At 49.7% G+C, this 26,002-nt stretch overlaps 1 protein-coding gene across 6 annotated transcripts in view; it reads right to left on the bottom strand.

The window, feature by feature from the left end:
• Positions 1-26,002, bottom strand: part of MICAL2 (microtubule associated monooxygenase, calponin and LIM domain containing 2) — a 221,651-nt gene that overhangs the window by 186,905 nt on the left and 8,744 nt on the right. For all 6 annotated transcript variants that reach the window (XM_066250979.1, XM_066250974.1, XM_066250975.1 and 3 more), the window contains exon 2: positions 7,848-7,918. The gene's annotated coding sequence lies outside the window, so the exon portion shown is untranslated. The remainder of the gene's footprint in view (positions 1-7,847; positions 7,919-26,002) is intronic.

Here is a 26,002-nt window from a genome sequence, read left to right as displayed (position 1 = left end):
TCCAGGCCGCATTCAAAGGCCATGTTCCTGTGAGCTTGGAGATGCTTGGACAAGCACTCCAGGACCAGTGATGCCTTGACCATTGCCCCATTCAGTGGGTCAAAATGCCCCTCACTGACCTGAACCTCCAAAACAAGCAGCCCCAGGGGAGAGGACTGCTGTGGCCAAGCTGGTGAGTTTTCTGTAACGGTTAGGGAGGCAATCTCCCGCCATCTCCATGCAATACATTTGTGTCGGCTAAATGAAGATGCTGGACTCCCCTCTTGGTGTTTGGGTTTATGTTCTGAAAAACGCATTCATAAAATAAGCAGCAGCTGTCCCAAAAAGGATTCTCCCTTTCCTCGTAAGGAAAGGAAACCAAGGGCTACAAGAGATGGACTGTGGTATGAGACCAAGAAGCCTTCGACTTTAAGTCACTCTCCAGTCCTCAGTTCCCCTCCTCTCCGGGAAGGGCCAGTCAGGATCAAAGCGCAGCTTCCAAAACTGATTTCCTAGGACAGCCCCCAGCAAGGAACTCATTAAGCAGGAGAGAGACAAGAGTTTCTGGAGGGCTCTCTTCACACTTGGAAGAGCTGATATTTTTAAAGATCCTGGTTCACCCTTACAGCAAATAATCTAGTTCCTAGATACTTCTGCCTGGCAAATATCATCTTTAAAAACAGCTATATCGCCTGACGTGTGGTGGCACAGTGGAGGTCGCCGGTTCGAAACCCTGGGCTTGCCCGGTCAAGGTATGTATGGGAATTGATGCTTCCTGCTCCCTCCCTTCTCTCTCTCTCTCTCTCTCTCTCTCTCTCTCTCCTCTAAAATGAATAAATAAATAAATAAATAAATAAATAAATAAATAAAACAGCTATATCTTTTCATGGGTCTTTATTTTTAAGTAGCCTTCCCACCCCACAGCTCCAGCTTCTACAGAATTATTGTGACCCTGTCTGGAACGCAAAGCCCTCCCTGGAGAGACAGTCTGCGCATGAACTCACCAGGGTGTTTGCTATCAGCTTATTTGGCAAGAGGAATCTGAGACATTTTAAATATGAACTGGCAACATGGTCTGTCCCGCTCTGATGCCTTCGCCCCATCAATAAACACTTCCACTGGTTCATGAATCACACAAAGTCGAAAATGAACACAACCTGTCTGAAAATGAGGCCCACCCACCTTCTTATGGGGAAAGGTACATTAGGTGTCTGGAGAATTCTCTCTGGAGAATCTTGGCTGGTCTCAACTGATGCTTCTTCCAAAGACTCGCACATAATTAGCATTTTAGAAGGACTTTGTCAGATTCCAAACCCCTTCCTCCCACGCCAGCTTATCTCTCAACCGAATGCTGCAAGGAAAACAAGCACATAACTCACTACTTCCAAATACCAAATCAAGCCCTTTCAGACCTCCACACCTTTTACTTGGAAAACCCTCGGCAGCCTTCTCTGCTTAGCAACCTGCTATTCGTCCTCCAATACCCACGTCCTGCAGCACGTGCAGCACCTGCGTGTGCCATGTTCCCTGTGCGAGGCACTCTTCCCAGTGCTTCCAGAACATTGGATGTGTCTCTTCATGACAATGCTTAGAGGAGTGACTATGACCTTGTACACATCTATCCTGCCACCAGGGCCACAAGTTCCTGGGAATAAAAGGACTAGATCTTATTCACCTTTGCATCCCTGCAGCCAAGCCCAGGGCCTGGCACATGAAAGTCCAGTAACAAATGCTTCCTGACTCAATCAGTGCCCGGGCCACTAGACCCCAGCCCTCTCTTCTCTGTGGAATGAGAAAAGGTTTTGGAGTCAGGCACCCTGTATCTTCTGGGCCACGGACAAGTTATTTAACCTGTATCTGCCCCAGTTTTCTCTTCAATATAATAAAGAGCCATGCCTACCTCTCACAGGGCTACAGTGAGGAACAAACAAGGTAAAATATGCAACCCCAGTGGCTACCCAGTGGAAAGAGCTCAAGATCCATTTCTTTGAGCTCAGCAGGAAATGCTGAGCCAAATGGAGTCCTATTGGAAAAAGTGAGTGGCTTCTGTCTGGTTCGCCTGCCACCAAAGCCGTGATGGGATGGCCAGCCTCTAACCCTCTCAGAGCAAGGGACAGGGCCAGCAGCTGCACACAATGTATGCCCTTAGCTTGGGAGTCTCAGAACGAGACCTGCTTAGCAACCAAGGTGGTTTTTATCTGAATGACAAACCCACAAGAGGCCACTGCCGCTGAGGCTGGGCCATCAGATCCTGCATTTTTGGTCTTGAATTACTCTTTAACCCTAAACCATATCATAAAACAGAATAATGCTGACTCAGCAGTGTTAGGTCACTAAGTACAAACCAAACAGCCTGCCCAGGAGAAGCCTCACCTCTCTCTGAGGTTGCACCCAACTTTTATTAGGTCTCCATAAACAAGGAGGTGGGAGCCATTGGGGCCCGACTCGCACCTAAGACAATCAAGCTCAGGGTCAAAGAGAGGAGTGGAAGGTGTGGTAGCTGAACTCACGTCAGGAGGCAACGTGAAGCAAGGGAAAGAACCACTTCGTATGTTTATAATTCTTCCCACCTGGGAATCAGGAGACTTCCCTGCCATCCCAGTTCCACCACGAGCTTCCTTTATGGCTTGGTTAAGTCATGCCCTGACCTCAGTGTCTCCGCCCATTAAATGGAGAGTTGGATGAGATGATCTGTAAGTTCTTCCCAGCTTGCATGCTCAAGGTCATAAGTCTTGGAGACAGACCTACCTTCCTCAACTCCTTCCCTTTCTGGGTTAGCTGTCTATGTGGGACATCTTTTAGCTCCCACAGAGCAGCCTTCTACCAACACTCTGATATTTATTGTTCCGGAGTGTCTGGTCACCCCGCGTACAAAGCCTGGCCAGGGAAGAAGAGGATAAACTTGGGGCCATATTCCTAAGAACTTATCTAGTACCCTCTGGTCAAGCCACTCGGCAGAGTCCAGGGACCTTGGGGCATGAAGAGCATGCATATCCCAATGTGGATGAAAAAGGGGCCCTCCCTGAAGTAACCTCACAGGGTGACCAATTACAAATTCCTAACTGAGCAGGTCATGATGGGTAGCCAGCCCCAGGCATATAACTTCTTTAGCAAAAGGCTTCTCTTTGTCTTGAGCAAGCCCTATCCATTGTTTCTGTGCATCAGAGTTACAACACTCGTGAAATGCCTCTTTTCAGACCCCTCCTAAAACATAATCACCCTCAAGAGAGCACATAATCTTTCTTAACTCTTTAGTAACCCAACACCCCCGCACCTTTCTCCCACCTCTATGTAATCTGCTTATGTTCCCTCCTCAGTTCCAAATGCATAAAAGTTTTTGCAAACTGTCATTTCCTGGAAGCATTTATCTCAGTCTGTTGAGGTCTTGCTTCCAGGCATATCTCGTATTTGGCTCAAATACATTTTTTTTTTTTTTTTTTTTTTACAGAGACAGAGAAAGTCAGAGAGAGGGATAGACAGGGACAGACAGACAGGAACGGAGAGAGACGGGAAGCATCAATCATCAGTTTTCCGTTGAAACACCTTAGTTGTTCATTGATTGCTTTCTCATATGTGCCTTGACCGCAGGCCTTCAGCAGACCGAGTAACCCCTTGCTCAAGCCAGCGACCTTGGGTCCAAGCTGGTGAGCTTTGCTCAAACCAGATGAGCCTGCACTCAAGCTGGCGACCTCGGGGTCTCGAACTTGGATCCTCCACATCCCAGTCTGATGCTCTATCCACTGAGCCACCACCTGGTCAGGCTTGAATACATTTTTATAATGATTCTCTACAGGTTTGAACATTCACACATCAATACCAACAACCCCTAATCACTGGGCTGCCTTCCTTCCACTCAGAGGTTTTTCCCACTCCCTTCCTATACCAACCCATACCTTGTAGGTCCCCAACACTCTATCAAAACATTAGGCTTTTCCCTGTGCTGCTCGGTGGGAGACTAAGGCTGCAAAGGCAGCTCTAGTCTGTGTGCTGGTCTATCTGGGGGTGGAGCAGGGCAGAGGTGGCCAAGCTACCGAGGCCAGGAGAAAAGTGCTTCCAGAAGCAAGCTCCAGCCACGTGAAGAAGAGGCGACCTGAAGAAGACCGAGCTGATCATGAGGACAGACCACAGATGTCTAAGAGGCTCCTTTAAGATGCCACAATCCTCCTTACCCCATTATGTTCTTAATAACAAATCTGAGGGCAGGTAAAATTCTGTGACTGTCCCAAGGCCGTGTGGCTAGTCTGTGAACAGCCGGCACTAGACCATGTGTCTCTGCCGACTCCTTTTTCCACTTTCCTCCTGACCTCAAGAATCTAATTAGGCTGCTCTAATGAGGCCAGCTGGATCCCCTGCAGATTCTAAGCAACATGACCCAAGTGTCACTTAGGGAAAGAGCAGGCCCAGCAGATATTTTGATAACTGCCTCCTCCCCTACTCCATGTATTCCTGCCCCACCTGGCATGGTCCACTTGTTCTTTCTCCAGCCCTCGCCACAAAACCTTGGGGAGTTCAGAGGTCAGTGAGAAGGGAGATGTAGGTCTTCCTATTCCTACAAACCCCTAAATATCTAAGATGACCTTCATGATCTGCTCCCTCCATCTGGAAGAGGCTGGTGGGGAAGAGCAGCGGAGTGCATTGAATTAACCCAGTGGGAGTCTGACCTGACTGCGCCAGGAGTATCCACTGTGGGCAGCTAGATGGGTCATCTGAAGGTTTATGACAACAAGCAATAGGATCTGCCACTGCCAGGGACCTTTCAAAGATCAGCGCTGGACGGATCATCTCAGCATCAGGAGCAGAAAGCTCTGAGTAAAAGGTTCAAGGAATTAATTATTTAGTGTGCATGACCCAGTTCCGGGAGGTGAGGCTGGGTGAGAAGAGAACTCACCAGTTCCTTATCGTGGCAAGAAATTCAAATACTTCACGGTGTAGTGTTCCCTTGCTGCCAAAGCAGATCCATTTATGGTTAAGTGTGGCCAAAAGAAAAAAAAAGTAAAGAAAAAGAAAAGCCAAAGTTCACTCATTTAACAAATATTTATTGAGCTGCTCTTATGTCCTACACCCTCCAGGGATTTCCACAGGGTTGGAGCACAGCAAAGTAGGAAGAGAACTGAATTTATAAACAGGAGACCTGAGCTGGGTCCCATCTTCAGCCCTGAGGCATCTACCTCACCCTGGCAGCTTAAGTCAAGTCTCCCTCCTGTGAAATGGGAGTCAATCTACCTGCCTTATTAGGAGTTGAAATGATCTTTACAAATGTAAATTGCAACATAAACCTAAAGTGTAAACAAATAATAATATAACACTACACACTTTCCCTGCCCTAGAAGTTTAGAGCCTGGTCATGTTTTGAAAAATAACCCAAGGTACCTATTAGGGAAACATCCCATTCTCTATAATTTGGGCAAATTGTATGTTTGGACCTGCCAGTTGGGAGGGAACCTGCGATCGGCCCTGCAGTCTGCAAGCCCGAGAAGAGGCAGAATAAAAGCGGAAAGAGCAGCCAGCACCTGCCTGACCTGGATCAAACCTGGGCTGAGCAAATGGCCCAGGAGAACCCCCAAATTCAAAGGGGGAGAGAGGTCAAGTGGAGGTCTAGTCGCTTGAGCCCTGTGGCAGGGGGGAGACCAAGCAGAAGTGTGGTCGCTTGAGCCCTACAGGGACAAGTCATCCAGAAATGCACACACTTCACCCCCCACACACACTTCAGACCATGATGGGGTTCACTGGCCGTTGCCCGACCCTCCTCTGTGGACGTGTCTGCACTCGGTGTTTCTCCAGGGGACAGGAGGATGCTCAGGCCACCGCAGACTAGCTAAGCAGTATCTCTTTGCTCAGACACTAAGAATCAGAATTATTAGAGCAGTCCTCCCCTTGGTCCAGTCAACCCCTTCTTATTCTGCTGGTCAGGATTCCCAACATGGACTCCTCTCCCCATGGCTCCTCGGTGCCCACCAGGCCAGCCTCTAAATGCCCAGACATGCTCACTGCTGTCCCTCCCCTGAGGTCACCACAGGCTCCAACCTCTTGGGTTGGACCCTGAGTTGAAAGAACACTGAAATTATAAAGAGGAGCCCTGAGCTGTGTCCCATCTCAGCCCTTAAGCAACTACATACTCTGGGCAGGTACCCCTCATCCTCACCCTGTTCTCTCCTTCCTCCTTCCACCAAGAGGCTGCCCTGGTCTCACATCTCCAGGCAGACTCCTGGAGCACACGGCCAGCACTATGCAGGGTGCTCATTCAGTCCTCCACCTTTCTGTCAATGCAGAATGATGGTCCCAAAACGCTCTCTGATGGCTGCATTTGGAAGGGAGGCAGAGGAGGAGGAGAAGTGGAAAGGATGCTAGCCTAGAAGTCCAGCGCCTACATTCCAATTCTCCGTTTGGCACCAGTTAGTTATGTAATCTTGAGAAAGTATCTTCAGGCCAGTCCTCAGTTTCCCTATCCAGTAATAAGAGGCTTGCTCTAAATTATCTCTTGGGTTCTCTCTAATTATGAAATTTGGTATTACAGAAACCAGACTAGCTTGGACCACAGGAGATGTGGGTCCTGGTCCTTATTAGGCTACAGCCTGGAGCCAGTTTGCTGGCTGCCCAGACCTCAGTCCCCATGCCTACAAAGTAAACGAGAATGATGTGACCACCCCAGGGTGTGAGGCTCCCACGATACACTAGGATAGAACTTTGTCAGCTGTAGCCCTGAAGACACCTCAGGCTTTGAACTCCTGGAGTCAGCAAACATCTGTTGACCCCTGCCACACACGCCCAGAACCGTACCACCTGGCTGGGGCTGCTCAGCTCAGGCAGGAAGGTTGGAGGACACGTGTTTGGTACCTAAGGTCTAAGCCAATCGCTATGGGAGTATAGAGGAGAACAGACACCAGCGTTGCCTGAGGGAGGGAGGGAAGCTTCTCAGAGGGAACAGCATGTCCCAGATGCACAGATCTATCTGTTCCAGGAGCTGGTGGACTGGAGCCAAAGCAGATAAAGAGGGGAGGCAGAAAATAAGCCTGGAACCTGAGGCTGAGGTCTGACTGGAGGAGTCCTTGGAGGCCAGCAGCGGAGTGCTGGGCAGACAGGTCTTCGAGAAAGGTCTCTGGCCGCATTGTAGAGGACAGAACAGGGACCGAATGGAGCCCGAGAGAACAGTGGGTGACTATGCAAAAAATACGTCATTATTGATTTCTGTGCCTATACCTTAGCTCTCTAGACCCTAAGACCCCACGGACCTGCTGAACCCACATAAAGATGTAACCAGGCTTGTTCTCCTCAGAATGAAACCCAAGCAGAGGAAGATGCTGCAATCACATTTCCAGATCTTGGACAAATGGTCCACAGTGTTCTGCAGGCACTCCCTACAGAAGCTGCCCAGCCAGATTCTTGCCTCGGCTGCACTCGGGGCCAGCAGGAGACTGAAGCATCACCAGAGCTGGGACCAGAGTCAGGACAGCTGGGCTGCTGGTCTTACTGAGGGAAAGAGGGGGCAGAGCTCCCACCCTCCCAAAGACCACTGAGTTAGACAGGCCTTTCCTGTCGCCAAACACATCTCAGTCCCTATCCCTGTCTCCCCCTCCCCTGCAACGTGAGGGTGCTGGGCACAGGTGGAAGCAAAGACAGAGAACTTTCACTAGGCTCCAGCGGTTCTCAACCTGTGGGTCGCGACCCCGGGGGCTGTTGAATGACCAAACCACAGGGGTCGCCTAAAGCCATCAGAAATACATATTTTATTTAAAAATGTATTGTATAATAAAACATTCTACGGGGCTTGTGGAATGAGTGCAAGTGCCCCGACACTTACCAAAGCCTGAAGCCAGCTCCCCAAGGGCTACCCAAAGACTCAATAAAAGGGATCCACCACTGTGACTTACCTGATTCTTAGGCATCGTGGTGACTAACGTAGCTTCCTTCCAGGACCAGCCGCGCCCCGATTGCCATGTTCCTTTAAAAACAAGAGTCCGACAATGAATGTTACTTTATCTCACACCACAGCCTCCTATCTTCTCCCTGACAAGAGGGACCACAGGCTTGTGCACTTTGCCCCTTAGTAACACTTTACCCAGCAGGAGGAAAGGGACAGAGAATTTCTCTGTGCTCTCAGCGCTCCATGTGAAGAAAGGAATTGTGAGATGGTCAAACAAATCCTACCGCCTGCCACTGTCTGGGCACCCGAAAGCCTTACCACACCTCTACACAAAGGCTTGCCCAGAAGGTCGGATGGGTCTGGAAAACACATGCTTTATTAGGCACTTTAGAAGAAACAGGAAACGCCAGAATTTCTAAGCTTCGGACATGATTCAAGTGAATCAAGCTGATGTAAATACCTCATAACAAGTCACCAATGTGAAATGTGTCCCAGTCCCGAAGGTGGAAAGCCACAGGGCTAAACTGGAAGTTATAAAAGTGGGCCATCTGATCCGTGCCTGAGTTGCCTAAACTATTACGCCAGCTTCCGCCGACCACCCAAATGATTTGGTTACCTCTACTGCTTCTGCAGAAAACGCCTCTGCCCCTGAGTGGAAAATGGAGCCCAGAGTTACTGGGCATTTCTAAGGAATGACTTTCACACTTCTAAATTTGTCAGAAAAGAGGTAGCCTTGAGAAGACAAACGCCAAGACAGATGTGCAATCTGAGATCTGCAACACTGTGTGGATGCACACACTCTTGTTCCGCAGGGCAGAAGGCCCACGAGGTCACAGAAGCGCACAAGTATTCCAAGACAAAGATCTGCATGTAGAGCCTGGAGGCTGGATCTCACTGTGCAGAACTCTCAGCCTACTCATGGGAGAGAAGCTACTACTTACTGAGCACTGGCCGTGCACGGAACGAGCACTGTTAGAGACTAGGCCTGCTTTGTCTCAGTGGCTCCTCAGGGACAGGGACAGGGACAGGCTTGGAGAGCAGAAAGTCCCATAGCATGGCAGTACTGAAGCCCGGGTCTGGCTGACCCATGCTCCTCGTCTCTCCCACCACCAGGTGATAGGTGCACCTGTGCTGTTGTGATGGGCCTGCACACCCAGTGAGTGGCGGGCAGGCTTCAAGGGCAGCCACGTGGGCAGATGCTGCCATCCTCTCTGTCATCATCATCATTATCAAGCCACACCTCCCCAGCCGATGGCAGTTAACAAACAGGCTGGCCCGCCTTGGCCACATTCCATCAGCCTGAGCTGCAGGCTCTGTGCAGTCGTCTGAAGCCAGAAGTCAGAGAGGCTGAGAGCTCTACTTATCTGCCCCCTGCTTCTCAAGGGAAGCTTCTGAGTACAGTGGGTGGGGAAGATGGGCATCCTGGCAAGGGTTTCTACCACTGGTCTCAGGAGGCTTGAGAACTGGGGACCTCCCCAAGCTCCCTAGATCTCCGGAACAGAAGCCCCTGCCCACCCAGGCACGTTGCTGAGACTGGCAGCAGGGCAGTGCGGGCCCTCTGAGGTCCTACTTGGGTTGTCTGCATGCTGGGTGCAGGTGGGCACTGCTGGACCGGCCTGCAAAGGCTGTCCCCAGTCAGGTTCCCACTCAGGCCTGTGCACACTGATCTAGCCACTCCAAGTACCAACTTGTACCCTCTCTCTGACCAACAGCCAAGTGCTTTGAGCTTCCTTTAATTCCACTAACCCAGAAGGTCCTCGAGCCCAGTACCATCCCTCCCCTGGAGGAGCCTCTGTTTCCTCATCTATAAAATGAGAAGCTTGACCTAATTGGTAATTTCCTCACCAAGAACCCCTTCTAGCTGCCCCTCTCCATGGACCCTGGCTTTTAGAGACATCTACAAAGCAAGTAAGTCCTTTGAAGAAAGGAGGGGAATTAATCCACATGATAGGTGGTTAGCATGTGCTATTTATGGCCCAGCAACCACTGAGTCAGGCAGTCACAGAGGGGGAACTGAGGCACAGTACCGTCAGGTGCCTCCTTACCTAGAGACTCAGTCAGCACTGACCACAGCCATGAAACCTGTCATCAGCACAGAGGGAGAAGGATACTAACACTATTAATAAGTGAGAATACTACTAACTTTTATTGAGGGCTTACTTTGTGCCAGACAGTATTCTAAGCTCTTTACCTGTAAATAATTAATCTCATCTTTACAATCAACCCTATTTTACCTACCAGGAAGATGAAGCACAGAGCAGTTAAGTAATTTGTCAAAGGCCTGCGATTCACAGTGGAGTTGGCCTGAGTCAATGTCTGTGCTCACTCCCGGACACAATGTTTTATTTTGTCATCAATCAGAATAAACAAGCCTCCTCTTGGGCATGCCATCAAGACAGTCCCAAACAAAGGAGCAAGAGGTCTCCAGGCCCCTGTAGGCCTGACTTAGGTGGTGCAGGAAAGGTTTCCTGGGAGCTTGAGTGGCCTCACGAATGTCGAGGACTGTAAGAGCAATTCAGGGACCTTCCTCTCTGCTGTTTTCCAAGCCTAGCTCTATACAGCTGAGGTCTTCTCTAAAGGACCTCAAGAGCTTGGAACAGAGTCTGGCACCTACTAGGCACTCCATCAATATTTGGTGAATGAGGGAATGAAGAAATTTAGAGCTTAGCCTGACCAGGCAGTGGCACAGTGTATAGAGCGTCAGACTGGGAAGCAGAGGACCCAGATTCAAAACCCAGAGGTTGCCAGCTAGAGCACGGGCTCAACCAGCTTGAGCCTGGAGTTGCTGGCTTGAGTGTGGGATCATAGACATTACCCAATGGTCGCTGGCTTGAGCCCAAAGGTCATTGGCTTGAAGCCCAAGGTCACTAACTTGAGCTCAAGGTCACTGGCTTGAGCAAGGTGTCACTTGCTCTGCTGGAGCCTCCCTATCAAGGCACATATGAGAAAGCAATCAATGAACAACTAAGGTGCCGCAACAAAGAATTGATTCTTCTCATCTCTCTCCCTTCCTGTCTGTTTGTCCCTATCTGTCTCTGACTCTCCCTCTGTCACTGTCAAAAAAAAAAAAAAAAAGAAAGAAATTCAGAGTTTAGGGACACTGAAGGCTTATGCAGGACTTTTTGGTGCAAGTTAACAATGCCAGCTCATAACCACCATGCCGGCCCCTCAGCAGCATGCACCAGGCAGGCATCTCCACACCACAAGCCCAGACAGAGGATGAAGGTGCAGATGCTGCACCAGGTCTGCTCTTCATCCCAGGCACCGGGGGTCTGAGTGCAAAAGCTACCACTGGAGTGGTCCTGAGCTCAGGCCCTGGAATCAGGCAAACCTGGTTTCCTATCCCAGCTTTGTCACTTTAAATAAGTCAGGTGACCCCTGGGCAAGTTACATAATCTACATGAGCCTCAACTTTTTTTTTTTTAAGATTTTATTTATTTTAAAGAGATGAGAGAGAGAAAGAGGAAGAGAAGAGGGAAGCAGCAACTCGTAGTAGTTCCTTCTCTTACGTTCCTTGACCGGGCAAGCCCAGGGTTTCAAACAAGCAACCTCAGCGTTCCAGGACAAAGCTTTATCCACTGCGCCCCCGCAGGTCAGGCCTCAGTTTCTTATCTAGTAGTAGGGATAAGGTTAGTGCCTACTCCATAGGGCTGTTCTGAAGATGAAATGGCATAATGCTCCAAAGGACACAGCCCAGTGTGTCATTCAGGGTATGTGCTTGGAGCTGACATCTGTTCTTATTGTCTGCATCAGAGTGGGTGGTTAAGAGTACATCTGGAGTCCTCTGACTGGGTTCAATCCCAGGCCTCCTACAAGCTGTTATGTGGCCTTGGACAAATTACTTAACTGCTCTGTGCTTCATCTTCCTGGTATGTAAAATAGGGTTGATTGTAAAAATGAGATTAATTATTTACAGGTAAAGAGCTTAGAATACTGTCTGGCACAAAGTAAGCCCTCAATAAAAGTTAGTAGTATTTTCACTTATTAATAGTGTTACTATCCTTCTCCCTTTGTTCTGATAACAGATTTCATGCCATCTTCTACTCCCCAAAGAGGCGGGCATGGGACTCAAGAGAGGTTCATCATAGCCTCTTTCCTTCTGGGCCACATTCGTGGGTACAGAGGGTGTGCATGTGCTCCAAGCTGGGGAAAGTTCCAATGTGATAAACCACAGGAAAGCCCTAGTCCTTGTGGGGTAGGGGAAGGGCGGTGGAGCCGCCTGCTACAAAGGGCCACGGAGCAGAGGACACTGCTGCGGGGATGCCGAGGTCCCCTGTCCTCTTCCTGGGGCTAAATTCTGCAGCGCCTCCTTTGAGTCTGTGAGCCTCCTTTAGAACATTCCATGGCATTCCATTTTTGCTTAAGCTTATTCAAGTTGGGTTCCTGTCACTTGAAATCAAGAGAGTCCTGACCAACAACAGCACTCGATGACTGGCTGCTCTCTCATCATAAACCCCACCTAGGAAAATGCCAGCCGCACACTCTGTGCGACCCAGGCAGCCAGGGACAAGCACACGCGTGCAGCAGGCACCTCTACAGACTGAAGTGAAGGTGAGCACCCCAGTCCCACGATCCCTGGCTCGAAGCCAGCCTCAGGTGTGGGTGCCCCTGCCCGGAGGATTAGGAAAGGGGGAGGGGAGAGAGGAGACCAGAGCTGATATTCATTGAGTTCACGGTGGCACAGGGGGAAATCCCATGGAAGGAGCGTAGGGAAGGGAAGAGAAATTACCTTGTCTGAGCCCTTAAACGTGTGTCAGACTCTTTCACTGATACTGTCTCATCTCACCTTCAGCACAGCCCTGGGAGCTAGATGCTCATCCAGCTCATTTTCCAGTTGAGAAACTGAGGCTCAGAGCCCAATACCTGGTCTGCTTGTCATGCTGCCTTCTCAGCATACTCTGGTCCCTGAGCTTGAGGCCTCCTCCTCACACAGGCATGCCTGCTGCCACTCACTGTGCTCAGGGGAGACAGGGACATGCTGCTGCCCCCTCATTCACGGCAGGCCTTCCCACCACCTGGGACAGGTTGCAGAGGAGAGCGGCTGCCTTCAGGGGCGGACGGGACTGGCAGCACTGTGGACACCCACAGTCCCTCCTTGGGCATGTTTCTTTCTCTGCACATTGGTTATTTTAATCTTCAAGAGGCTCAGTGTGATGCAATGGCATTTATCCACGGGCCTTAACTGGTTAGGCCCATCAGAATCCCATGGAGAGATTTTTCTTGGGGTGGTGGGTGTTTCTTCTTATTTGTTTGTTTTGTTTTTCTTGGCAGCTTTACCAAAAGATTCTGACTTAACAGGTACAACTACAATGCCTGACACATAGCATTGTGCCAAACACTATTATCTTTGCTTTGCTTTGCCTCATTTTCTCCCCACCTTTTGGGCCACCCCAAAGATAGTCTATTCCTGTACCTCAAGGCCTTCTAACAGCACCCTCTTAATTTCCTCCAAGAGAAGGAGCTCTCCCTTCAGATGTGTTTTAAAGGGTTTGAGAGAAACAAACAGAAACGAACCTCTGACCTGGTAACAAAACAACCAGCCACACTGATTGCCTTGCCTTCTCCTGCAACATTAGCCATGGGGACACAGGAATGCATGTACACAGCCATCTTCTTCCACACGTCCCCGGGGGCCACACCAAGGTCTGCAGGACACTGCAGACACAACCCTCAGCTGGTACAAAAGGAGGGTCAGCCAGAGGAGAAAGTGACAGCTTCCAGCATTTGCTGGAGGAAAATTGGAAACCATGATCTGAAATGATGTGCAAGCCACCCTGACAGCAATCATGTGGAGAGCAGCCACCCTTGGCACGCACCTGCGGGCTGCACCTGTGGGCTGCACCTGTGGGCTGCACCTGCGGGCTGCACCTGTGGGCTGCACCTGTGCAAGGCACAGGGAGTTCAGTCAGCCATTCCAAAGAGGCCTCTCCCATTGACACCGCCCCCCATTCCGCCCTCGGGGGCACAACAATGCCACACACTGCCCGGAGCCTGCCTGCCAGCTAGCGGCTTTTCTCTTTGTTTCCCAGCAACTGGGTTCAGGCCAAGGCTGCCCCGTCACCCGGGATTATCCAGACAGGTATTTCCCTCTCTTTTCTTTTTTATAACTTTATGCTCTGCTGTTTAAAAATAAATAAAGAAATAAAAAGGAACTGGCTGGTTTCCCCGCAGGGCAGGATTTGCTGTCACGCTCCCTGGCTGAGTGCGAAGCGACGGCGGGAGCCCTGCCGTCGGGCACTGCCCGGCGTTGGAGCAGTATGCGTGCGCTGGCGGGGACCCTGCGCAAGCTGGCTCAGCTTGAAATCTGAAAGGGGACAGGACGCTCAAGGGGTCCCATTTCCTGCCCCCCTGCTGACCCATTTACCCTTAAACCAGCCAGGAAGGATCATTCACTAAGCATCTGCTGAGTGCCCTGACTAGGACTGGGGAGAACACCAAGAGGCCTGGGGAACAGAGGCCTGGTCCCGGCAGCAGAGGCAGCGAGGAGCGTGTGGCCTCGGGCCGGCCGGCCAGCACCTGGGCGGGACGACCAGCCTCACTGCCTCCACCGCCCAGACACCTTGGATGAGTCGTGTCAGCAGCACTGAGGCTCATCCGCTCCCCTTTGGGGGATGATGTCTACCTTATAAAGCCAGGCTGTGGATTAAATAAGACAATACACGTCAAAGAATAATCACGACTGGCATTTAGCAGTTTACTCTGAGCTAGGAACTGCGTGCTGAGTGCACTGCGTGGATGATTTCAGCAGGTTCTTACGACCTCCCTGAGAGGTAGAGGAGGGAGGCAGCCCTCCAGGTCAAGGGAGGCAACTGAGACTCAGAGAAATCAAAGCGCCTAGCCAAAGTCAGAGCTAGAAAGGACACCCCAGCCCGTCAGACTCCACGGTGCTGGTCTCTGCTCTACGGCCTGTTGCCTGGTAGGTGCTCAAAACATGTTACATAACAGGTAAATGCTGAGCCAGGGGCTGCTGGCTCTCCACCTGGAGGCATATGGAGAGAAGAGGGGGGCTGGGGCTGAGAGTTTAGGAAGCAGGAAGGGCTGACTCTCAGTCTGACAGGGTAACGCTGGATAAAGGCTAAAGAAAAGGAAAGCACTGCACACTGAAAAAACAAAACAAAACAAAGAAAGAAGTGGATGGCCCAGGCAAGTGGGCAAAGAATGGCAGCAGAGCCAGGCCAGGCTGGAGGAGGAGAGAAGGGGCACTGGCCTGAGTGAGCCACTGTCGTGGGAGCTTTCTTGCCCACACCCAGAGACACTACTGTGTCTGCTCATGTGGTTATACAGTAACCATGGAGGAAACCGAGAACCATGACTGTAAAGGTCCAAGAACCCAACTGGATGAGCAGAGGTTTCTGCCAGCTTCTAGTGTGCACTGCTGTGCTGACATGCCAGGCCCACATTCTAGCCCAAGCTCTGGGATGCCAGGGATCTCCATGCTGTCCTGTGCACATAGTATCACCACCATCGCCCTGGCATTCAAGGTTCGGTGGGGGGGGGCGGGGGTTAAAAATGAGGCCTTAGAACATAAGCTCCTCATAGCCAGGTCCCTGTCTCACAGGACTCCATATCCTCCCACCTGCTGGGACACTACAGGTACTTCCTCAGTGACCTCCTGTTGGGCTGAACCACACAGAAGATCCTTCTATTTAAGGAACTACTCTGGAGTTGGATAAGTGGGGATCAATGCTGGTTCTGCAGCCTTAGCGGAAGGATCATTTGCCCGTTTGCCTCCTGGAGAGGAAGTGTCTGTCCCTGCACCCTGCAGTCTCTGCACCCTCAACCCGCATCTCTGCTTTGGCCTCCAGCAGCTCCCTGCACCCTGGACATGGTTCTGGGCCCCACCCCTAGCACCTGCCCGTCCTGCTGGGGGAGGTGTGGATGCTAGCCTCCTCCAGCTCCAACTGCAGGTTTCCCCGGCGTACCACTGTGTTCAGGCACTGCTCCAAATGCATAAAGCTGTATGTTCTGTCTCCACTGCCCACCCAGCTCAGAGCACAGAGTCCCAGTCTAGGCCTCAGACCCACAGAGAAGGGAAAATGTGAGTGGAGATGATTTAAGCAACTCTGATCACTGGCTCAGTTCAAGCCCACCATCATGTGCCTTTTTTGGAAGTAGTAGGACCTGGAGGAGGGAGGAGGATAAAAGCAGAACTGTATAAAGGTCTGTGGGTCACATGGGCTCCTCCCAACCTTCTGCAGAAGGAGGACAAAGAGGAAATGAAGAGAAGACTTTGGCAAGATGGTCGATCTGAGCCCCCATACCCCTGCTTCCTGGGTGGACACGGGGGTACCTGTTTCGTTACCTTCCACTGGCCAGTCTGTGGGCAAATTACTTAATTCTGGTTTTCTTTTGCCCTGCTGTAACCACAGCACCTAGAACAGGTTCTGGCACACAGTAAGAACCATAAATACCTGCCGAATGAATGAATGAATGAGTAGGCATTTAAAATGCCTGAGAAGGAAATGTCCAAACAGAACAACCATGGGGGAAGGGCTGGCATGCCTCTGGCCTCCCTCTCTGCCCCTGAGGACATATCTAGAGGACAGGCTGGAGATGCCCAGATTAAACTGTCTGGAGGCCAAACCTCTCCTGCCCGTCCACGCTAGGGGTTTCAACAAGAGTTCCCCATGAGACCCTGGGCCCTTATCCTCCCAAATCTGTCCTGAACTTTCTCTCTCTCTTTCTCTCTTTCTCACTTGCTTCGTCATATTGAAGGCTGTCCTTCAATGTCATAATGAAGGCTGGGCAGACAAGTCTGAAAGTCATCTGCCCAGCCTCAGCTCCTTCTATCCACTTTCAACCTAGAGATGATCCCTGCTTCCTCCTACATATCCATCTGCCCTTCAACTACCCTTCCAGATTCAGATCAAATGCACCCTTCTACTCCTCCTCCCCCCCCCCTCTTCATTCACCAGGAAGATTTCCAGGTCCTCTTCAGCCCCACGAGTAATATGGGAATTAGTCATGAACTAACTTGTGACGCTTTCTATGACTGAGCTGAACTGTTACTAAAATCTGTTACTTTTTTTTTTTTTTAATACATGTGTCTTATTTACCCAAGTATAGTGTGAACACTTTGGGGGGAAAGACTGGGTCTTAGCCATATTGTCATCTCCATAGCACCGGGCCTAGAGCACACAGGAGGTGCTCAATGTATGCTTCTCAATTAACTGCCCAAAGTAAACAAGCCACCTTCTAAATCAGGTCACTTCCTCAATTGTAGATACCTGGACTGGCTTTTCCCAATGCCCTGAATTTTTTCTTTGGGGCCTGCTCTGATCTTGGTTAACCACAAACCCAGTCATGAGCTTGTGTTTTCAAAGGCTGTTAGAGCCATTCTAGCGGCACTGCCCTGTGCTGGGTAGACTGGGAATTGAATAACCTGTCAGGTCCCACAGGTCTGGAAAAGAAAGTACAGTACAAAGTTGTTCTGGGCAGACCCAGACATCCAGTGTTTTAATTTCCTTAAATGCTGGAGTTCAACAGAGAGTAAAAAAAACCCATGGTGTAAGTTTTAGGTATACCAGCTCTAAGTAAAGTGAGATTACCACCAAAGGTAGTAAAATCTCAAGTTACTTCTGAGCTCCAGAGAGATGAGTCAGGGAAGAGAGAGGAAACCCTGTTCACGGCAGACCCCCCACGTGTGCAGTCCCACGGAGGCTAGCGGAGGTCTCCTGTGTCCCCACCGCCAGGTCAGTGGCTGGGACTGGCCCTGTTCACAACTGAGAACTGAGGTCCACGTGGCAGCAGGAGGCAGAGCGGTGACGCAACTAGGTGAGTCATACTCTTTCCACCGTGCGCCAATCAGGACTCCCAGATTATCTACGCTTTTTAAAATTTTGAATAGGAAATACATTCGCTGGGTTCAAAAATTATAAAGCACAGAAGTGCACAGGAAATATGCCCCTCCTGTCTTGGCCCTGGCTACCCAATCTGTCCCCACTCTGAACCAGGTTACCACTGGTATCAGTTGCTTGTGTCTCGTCCTTGATGCTGTTTATGTACATACACACAGATACAAATATGCATGCTTTCCTTTACATATGCACCTTTCTCTGAGGCCTGCTTTTGTCTTCTAAAGAAATGGACTTGGAACGGAGAGGGAGATGGAGTGTCTACATGACAAGAAAAGAGGTGTGTCTGTGTGGCAGGCCCATGAAACAAAGGGAGGGGAATAATTCCAGAGAACACGTGTGAAGAGAGAACTGAGGCATAAAGGTAAAAAGTCAGTGTGAATACCACTGGTCTGCTGCTGACCCGATCCCGGGCCGATCGGAGAGGAGCTCTGGTGGTTGGGAGGGGGGGGGGGGGGAATGGACCACCCTGACAGCTGCAGAAGCCCCACTGGCTATACAAGCTCTGCCTGGCCTCCCTGAGCACTTCATCTTTCAGAAGAGAGAAGAAGCACCTCTAGAAACAGAACAACTCACCGAATTCCCACAGCAATGGCCGAATGGCCAGGAGGACACAGGAACTGCAGAGGAAAAGCAATCATTTCCTCTGAAATTTGTGAGACCAAGAAGGGGAAGTTGGTGCCCAGGCTGGGAGAATAGAAGGGCTCTGGGATGTGAGATTAAGGAAGTAAATGATTCAGACTCTCTGAAATGCAACTCTAGCTATGCAGTTGGGAGGGGAATGGGAGGTGTGAGCAGCAGGGAGATGGAAGGGAAGGCAAGAGGAGGAGGAGGAGGGTCTTTTAGGAAGTGGGCAACTCACCATAATGGTTGAAAACTGAACTCAAGGATGAGCTGAGTAGATTCTAACTCAGCCTTTCCCTCTTCCAGACATGAAATTTTGAGCAAGTCAGTTAAACCCTCTGAGCTTTAATTCCCTTATCAATAAGTGGGAATAATGACAATATATACCTCATGGGGTGACACAATAATTAAATAAGTTATATTTACAAAGCCCTTATCCCAGCCTTGGCTCACTGCAACTGTTCTATCAGTGGTACAGAATAGACGTGTGGTTGCACAGGAAAGCCCCGTTTAAAAACCTAGCCTCCCTGACCGGGGGTAGCACAGTGGATAGGGCATCAACCTGAAATGCTGAGGTCCCAGGTTTGAAACCCTGAGCTTGTCAGCTTGAGCTCAGGCTCACCCACTTGAGTGCAGGGTTTCTGGCTTGAGTGCAAGATCATCAACATGATACCAAGGTTGCTGGCTTCAGCCCAAAAGTCACTGGCTTGAGCAAGGGGTCACTGGCTTGACTTGAGCCCCCCAGTCAAGCACATTATGAGAAGCAGTCAATGAACAATTAAAATAAAGCAACTATTAGTTGATGCTTCTCATCTCTCTTCCTTTCTCTCTCTCCCTCCCTTTCTCTCTCTCTCTCTCTCTCTCTCTCTCTCTATATATATATATATATAGCCTGCCTCATCCCCAAGAGAAGGATGTCTAACCAAAGAAGCCCCTGAGACAGTGACACAGGCTCATCCCAGAGCGTCAGCCCGAGGAAGCAGGCCAGGGACCAGCTGAGGCTGCACAACATGCCCCAGGGGACAGGAAGGTTTGGAGGTGGGAGGTTGTCTTGAGTCAAGTGGTCCAGAGGCATAAAGGGTCCTGGGAAATTGAGCCTCAGCTCCCACACTGCGCATCCTGGCCACTGTCAAAAAGAGCTATTTTTAGACTGACAAGTAAAGGTCCAACACTGAGATGAGACTAGAAGCTGAGATGGGGGAGGAGCTTGATTCTTAAAACAGAATATTGAGATCCTTTCAACAACTTCAAGTCCCCTGTGTCAGAGGAGTGGAAACTCTTGCTGATGAGACCACTGAACTGCCCACTGCATCTCTGTGGGCAGCCCGGGACCCCTGAAAGCAGTCGGAGTGCTTTCCCAGAGTGAGCCGATTAAAGATCATGTCACCGAAGGGGAGGCCTCTCTCCTGATAAGCATTTTATCAGTGATTTGGATGATGCTATGGAAGGCACATTTCAACAGCATCCTGAGAGAGCTCAACAGAATGGGAATATTGCACTGAAATTAACAAGTTGAAATTTAACAGAAATGATTGTTCTGAATCAGATGGGAACAAAAGAGTGGCTCTGCATTTACATTCTTTTTTTTTTTTTTTTTCAAGTGAGAGTATGGAGGATACAGACACAGACTCCTGTATGTGCCCGACAGGGATCTACCCGCAACCCCCGTCTGTGGCCAATGCTCTGCCCATCTGGGGCTGCTGGCAATTAGGTTATTTTTAACGTCTGAGATCCCACCAGCGCCTAGGGCCAACATGCTCAAAACAAGCCATGGCTGCAGGAGAGGGAAGGGGAGAGAGAGAGAGAAAAAGAGAAAGAGAGGGAGGAGGGGGAGGAGTGAAGAAGCAAATGGTCACTTCTCCTGTGTGCCCTGACGGGAATCGAACACGGGACTTCCACACGCCGGGCCGACGCTCTACTGCCAGAACCTGCATTTAAATTCTAAAACCACACACATTTCTAGGCCAGGGGAGAGGCAGATTATTAACACCATATGTTAAAAAGACCTCGTCAGCAAGAATGTCAGCAAAAATGGTGTGTTATAGCTGCCAGAAAAGCTGGTGTAATCTTCAGCTGCATTAAGAGGAGTAGAATGACCTGAACTAGGGAGGTGATAGCTCCTTTCCTTGCTGTGGTCACACCACAAATGCCATATATGACTCAGTCATTGTCCTCACTCCATCAGACTCTGGACAAACTGGAGTCTGTTCAGAAAGGAACTCAGGGAAGGCAGAAAGACCTGAGCCTGCATGATAAACTGTTAATCTGGAAGAAGATGCAGCAGAGAAAAAAAGGACTGTCTTTGAATAACATATTTCACTCACTAGAAGATACAACGTTTTTCGACTGTAAAATGTCTGAAGGCAGAATAGACCTCCTAACCCCCTGGAATCTCTCCGTCTCTCCCGGCCAGGATGCAGCCCTGGCACAGCTGCCACTGCCTCATTTTCATTGTCATACGGAAATCTGACTGTTGACATATCTAGACAACTGCTACCCTTTCAGGAGCTAAAATATTTAAGGACCATTTAAAGAAGGAATGTGAGTCCAAGTTGTTGACCTAAAAACCTCCCTTGAAATCTTCTGATAGAAGTCAAGAAAACAGCATCATCAAAACTTACAGAATGAGATCAGAAGTTAGAAAAAATAAATCCAGAGACAATAGAGATTAAGAAAGATATGATTATATTACCAGAATAAAATAATATATATAAAAATAAAATCACATTGGTGACTCTGAGTTAAACAGTGATTGGAAGACTTGGATTCTGGCCTGATCAGTGGTGGCACAGTAGATAGAGCGCTGAGGTCCCAGGTTCAAATCCCTGAGGTTGCTGGCTTGAGCACAGGCTCACCAGCTTGAGTGTGGGATCATTGACATAATCCCAAGGCCGCTGACTTGAGACCAAAGTCACTGGCTTGAGAAAGGAGTCACTGGCTTGCCTTGATCCCCCCACTCCCCCCATCAAGGCACGTATGAGAAGCAATCAATGAACAACTAAAGTGACGCAACTATGAGTTGATGTTTATCTCTCTCTTCCTGTCTCTGTCTCTGTCTCTCTCTCAAAAAAAAAAAGACTTGGATTCTGAAAGTGAAAAAGGTTTTAAAATACCATAACCAATTTATTTTCCTTGTTATGGATGTGCAGAAGTGATATGGAAAGAAAACATATGTCTAAACCCTAGAAGAATTTTTTCAGTAAATATAAAATAAAAATTTTAAGCAAGGTATGGTTCCACAGTTGAATTGGATGGAAGTGTTTTTCTTTCTTACAAATAAAATAATGATACATCTTCTAATTGATGGCATCAGATTCAATTTTTAAAAACAGTATCTGAAGAGCTGTCATGTGGAAAAGAGATAAAAGAGATTAGACTCATCCTCTATGACTTCAAGGTGGCAGAACTGGAAACAAATACCAGAAGCCATGGGAGCCAACAGGGAGGTGACAGAAGGAGCCATCCAGAGACGGAATGGGTCGCCTCCAATGGGCAGACCCAGCTGGAACTGCTCTGTGTTCCAAGGTCTGACTGAAAAGACCTCTCATGAAGAGAAAGGCACCCTGTTTTCTTTGTTGCACATAGAGGGGCTTTGACTGAGCCATTCTCTTAAAAGTCACTAGTTAAGGTTAAAACCCATTTAGGAAACAGTGCCGAATGGGAGGCTTGAGGCCAATGGGTACCCTGCCCACATCTGTGCTCTAAGCCTCCTGGGGGTCAATTCAGGGAAAGGCTAGAGGGGGAGAGGCTACCTATGTGCCAAGCACTGAGTCCAGAATGCTATGCAAATTGCCCCCATTTAATCCTCACAGCCACCCTGAGAGATAAAGAGGATCACTCCCATCTCACAGAAGAGGAACTTGAGGCTTACAGAAAGTAGATGTCTTGCCCGAGCTTTTATAGTCACTTTGAAAGCCCTAATCAGTCTATATCAACATGCTTCAAATAAAAAAAACTCCAGAAGTCTTGACTGGCAGAATGAATGGTGTGATCGATTGATAAATCAATCAATAAACCAACTTCGTCTCATTTTGCTAGGACTGATTCTAAGAGAACAAAGAAAAAGGAAAGCTGTTCAGTACCCTGCCCAGACTCCATCAGTAGCTCCCACAGGCACTACACTCATGACATTTGCAGGAGCAATTTATTCCATCAGAGAAAGCAAGGGTGTTTCCGAGACATCTATAGCAGAAAACAGGTGCCAGCAGCCCTGCTCAAATGTCAAAGCCACAGGCATACTAGGTTGCCATGCCTCCCACCTGCCAGGTTAACATGGGTGCACACGAAAGCTGAGCTCAGCTTTTGTCCCCTTTCCATGGCCAGAATGTCCACAGGCCTAGGGAAAAGGCTGGGATACAGTCAACTCCCCCTCCCCCAAAGTGTGCCAGCTGCCTGGTGGCATCGAGTCCAGCCCTGGTCCACCAGCATGCTCAAGCCTCCTTCTACTGGGGAAGCAAACTCAAAGTGTTCCAGCTGCCTGGTGACATCGAGTCCAGCCCTGGTCCACCAGCATGCTCAAGCCTCCTTCTACTGGGGAAGCAAACTCAAAGCGTACACCAGAGACCCAGCGCAGGACCCACCTTCGGAGATGTTCAGGTGCTTATGAGTCCACAGAAGGGAGAATCAGTCATTCCAGGTCGTGGCCCACAGTGCTTGGGGCATCACCAATTATAACAAAGAAGGAGGGGTCACCTCTGTTTCTGCTCCGTTGCAGCTTTGGTGAGGGTCTCATCCACATGCAGGCAGGTAACACCTGCTTGCTAGCTAGCTATTTATTTATTTATTTAAAGAGAGAGAGATGGAAGGACAGGACAGACAGGGATAGACAGACAAAGCGGGAAAAGTGAGAAGCATTAACTCATAGTTAAGGCACCTTAGTTATTCGTTGATTGCTTTCTCATATGTTCCTTGACTGGGGGGGAGGGTCCAGCCAACCCAGGGACCCCTTGTTCAAGCCAGCGACCATGGAGTCATGTCTATAATCCCATGCTCAAGATAGCAACCCACACTAAAGCTGGTGAGCCTGCACTCAAGCCAGATGAGCCTGCACTCAAGCTGGAGATCTCGGGGCTTCGAACCTGGGTCCTCTGTGTTCCAGGCCAACGCTCTATCCACTGCACCACTGCCTGGTCAGGCTTTTGGGGGGGGCGAGGTAACATCTGCTCTTGATCCAGGGGTAACCACCCCCACAAGGGCTCAGCACCTGACTCCCTATTCATTCCTCCGAAATTGACCTTGAGGGGGAATGATCAGCACACAGGGCTCAGCCTGCAGCCCGAGGATGGAAAGTGGGGCAGTAAACAACCACAGAGGACAGGGCTGCCAAAGCTCAGAGCAGGCACACTTGGTGGTACAGAAAGTGACAGATGTCTCATATTCTAAGACCCTAACTGAGGAGTTCCAAAATGGTCTGTTCTCCTAAACGGAAAGACAGGACTGCCCAGGCTGACACCCTTCACAGAAGGCTGTGGGGCAAAACCAGGACACAGACCAGGCCTTATGTGGCCCAGCCTCAACCGCTCCCCTCCCCCATTCCCCACTCCACTCACACTCTTGGTCCTGACAAACAGCTTCCGCCTGGTCAGTGTACACATCCAAAGCATGGAGGGCCGTGCAGACCTCCTGACAGATCCCTCACCGCTGACTCCTCCACAGGCCGATCTGCCTGAAGGATAGCTCTGACCATCCCTCTCCAATGGCTTCCCACTACCTGTTGGGTGAGGGTCGTGTCCCCATCCCTAGCACTCAGGGCCGGCCTGATTCCAGCCTCGGCTTCTCTAGGTTCCCTAAGCAGCCCTCACATTTCCACCATGTGGCACCCCCAGACATACCTTCTCTTTCCTACATCTCAGCCTCTGGAAATCCTGCCTATTTTCTATGTTCCTTCTCAATGACCAAGTGCCACCTCCTCCAGAAAGTCCCCCTTGGTTCCCCACAGTGTACAACTCTCCAAAGCACATTCCATTCTCTGTCTTGATGTGCAGGCATTAGTGAGCTTATCTAATGTACCTCCCTCAGTGAGTTAGGTGATCTCCATTGCTGTCATCCATGGCAGTGTCCCCAGCATCAAAACTGCTGTGCATTGTTAGCTACGGAGCCTTGGCCAGTGCTCCATGCCTGCCCTGATAGCACCCCATTTACAATCTTTCAGATGCCCTCCTCCACCTCTTCCCAGATGATCATCCCCCATTCTCTCAAGGTGCAGCTCTCAGCTGACAGCTAATCAGAGATACACTGCCATCCTTCCCAGTTGAATTATAGACACACACACACACACACACACACACGCCTTCTGGAGACAAGGGCTGAAAACAAAGGTAGGAATTTTAGACCCCAAGGCTCTGGGGAAGTATTTTTGATAAGTAAAGATTTTGCACCAAGTGATTGTACAAATCAGTGCTACAAGTGAGCACATCCTAAATTCAAAGAATGGGAGAGCAGATGGGGGGTGAGGGACTCTGTCCTTCAAAAGGGAAGGCCAACTGCTAGCAGAGCAGCTGGAAGCAGATCGCAGCTCCACAGCCTGGCAGAAATGGTGGACGGAACACAGACTTGACTCAGACCTGGCTGGAGGACCTTGAGCAAGAAACCAAGAAACTGCACCTCCCAGTCCTCTGCTCAGTATCAAGCCTCAGTTTCCCCAAAGGTAAAGCAAGGTGGCAAGAGTGAGATCTAGATGATCCCAATGGGTCCTTCCTAGCTGACATCTCAAGAGTGTGAATCATGGCTGCCACCTCTTCCTGCCTCCCAGGAGGTCAGTATCATTTGAAAGTACTCTAGTTCCCCTCCCTCCTTACCTTAAGCCTCCCTGAGTCCAAAGGGAAAGGAACCACCAAAGATCTCCCAGCCAATCAGCAGGCAGCATGCAGACGGTGGTCTCTCCCACCACAGGTAGAAGGCAGGGGCAGAAGTGGGGGAAGGTACTGGTTTCTATGGACACAGAAATGCTACTCTCATTCACACCATCTGTCCCAGCCCATAAAAAAAAAAACAAAAAAAAAAACTAGTCAGCTGGTTGCCTTTGCTTCTCTGACCTACCTTTTTAAGAGATCACAGCTGCCTGCCAAATTTAAGTGCTGCCCTAAAAGCAGGACATATAAGGTCTCTCCGTTTGGATCCGAAGGCTTTCAAAATGGGTAGAGAGCAAGAGGGATAAAGAATGACACTTGGAGGCAATCTAGGCTGTATTGTGTGGTCATGCCAATGAAAGATTTTTAAAAAACAGCTTCTCTTCTTTCAGGCTGAAGATAAAGATGAAGTTTCAGCATTAAACAGACATCTGCTAGGAGCGTCTGAAACTGTTACAACATAAACACCCAGAGACAGCCTAAACAGCCCCAAGTCCTCTGCAGGCGGCCAGCAGCCTCCTGCTCACCAATGGGGATGGGAGGGGAGAGGGCCGAGGGACGGAGGAGAAGGGAAGGATGGGGGCTCCCCACACTCTGAAGGAGGTAATGGGGGAGAGTTCGACTTGGCAGGAATTGGAGAACAGGCTGCCTTCTGCAAAGGAATAAAAGCGCAGGACCCACTGAGAAGGTTTCCAGGAAGCCATCCAGAGGACTCCATGCCAATGTCATTCATTCTGAAAATGGGTCACTCTTCAGAAGTAGAAAAAAAAAAACACCTGACATTGTGGAGTGCCTGCCTATACAGGGTACTTCACAAGTACGTTAATTTCATCTCC

This window comes from Saccopteryx bilineata, chromosome 1, assembly GCF_036850765.1.
Source record: "Saccopteryx bilineata isolate mSacBil1 chromosome 1, mSacBil1_pri_phased_curated, whole genome shotgun sequence".
Taxonomy (NCBI): Eukaryota; Metazoa; Chordata; class Mammalia; order Chiroptera; family Emballonuridae; genus Saccopteryx; species Saccopteryx bilineata.
The sequence above is the reverse complement of the archived record's forward strand: the minus strand, read 5'-3'. Positions and strand labels throughout refer to the sequence as shown.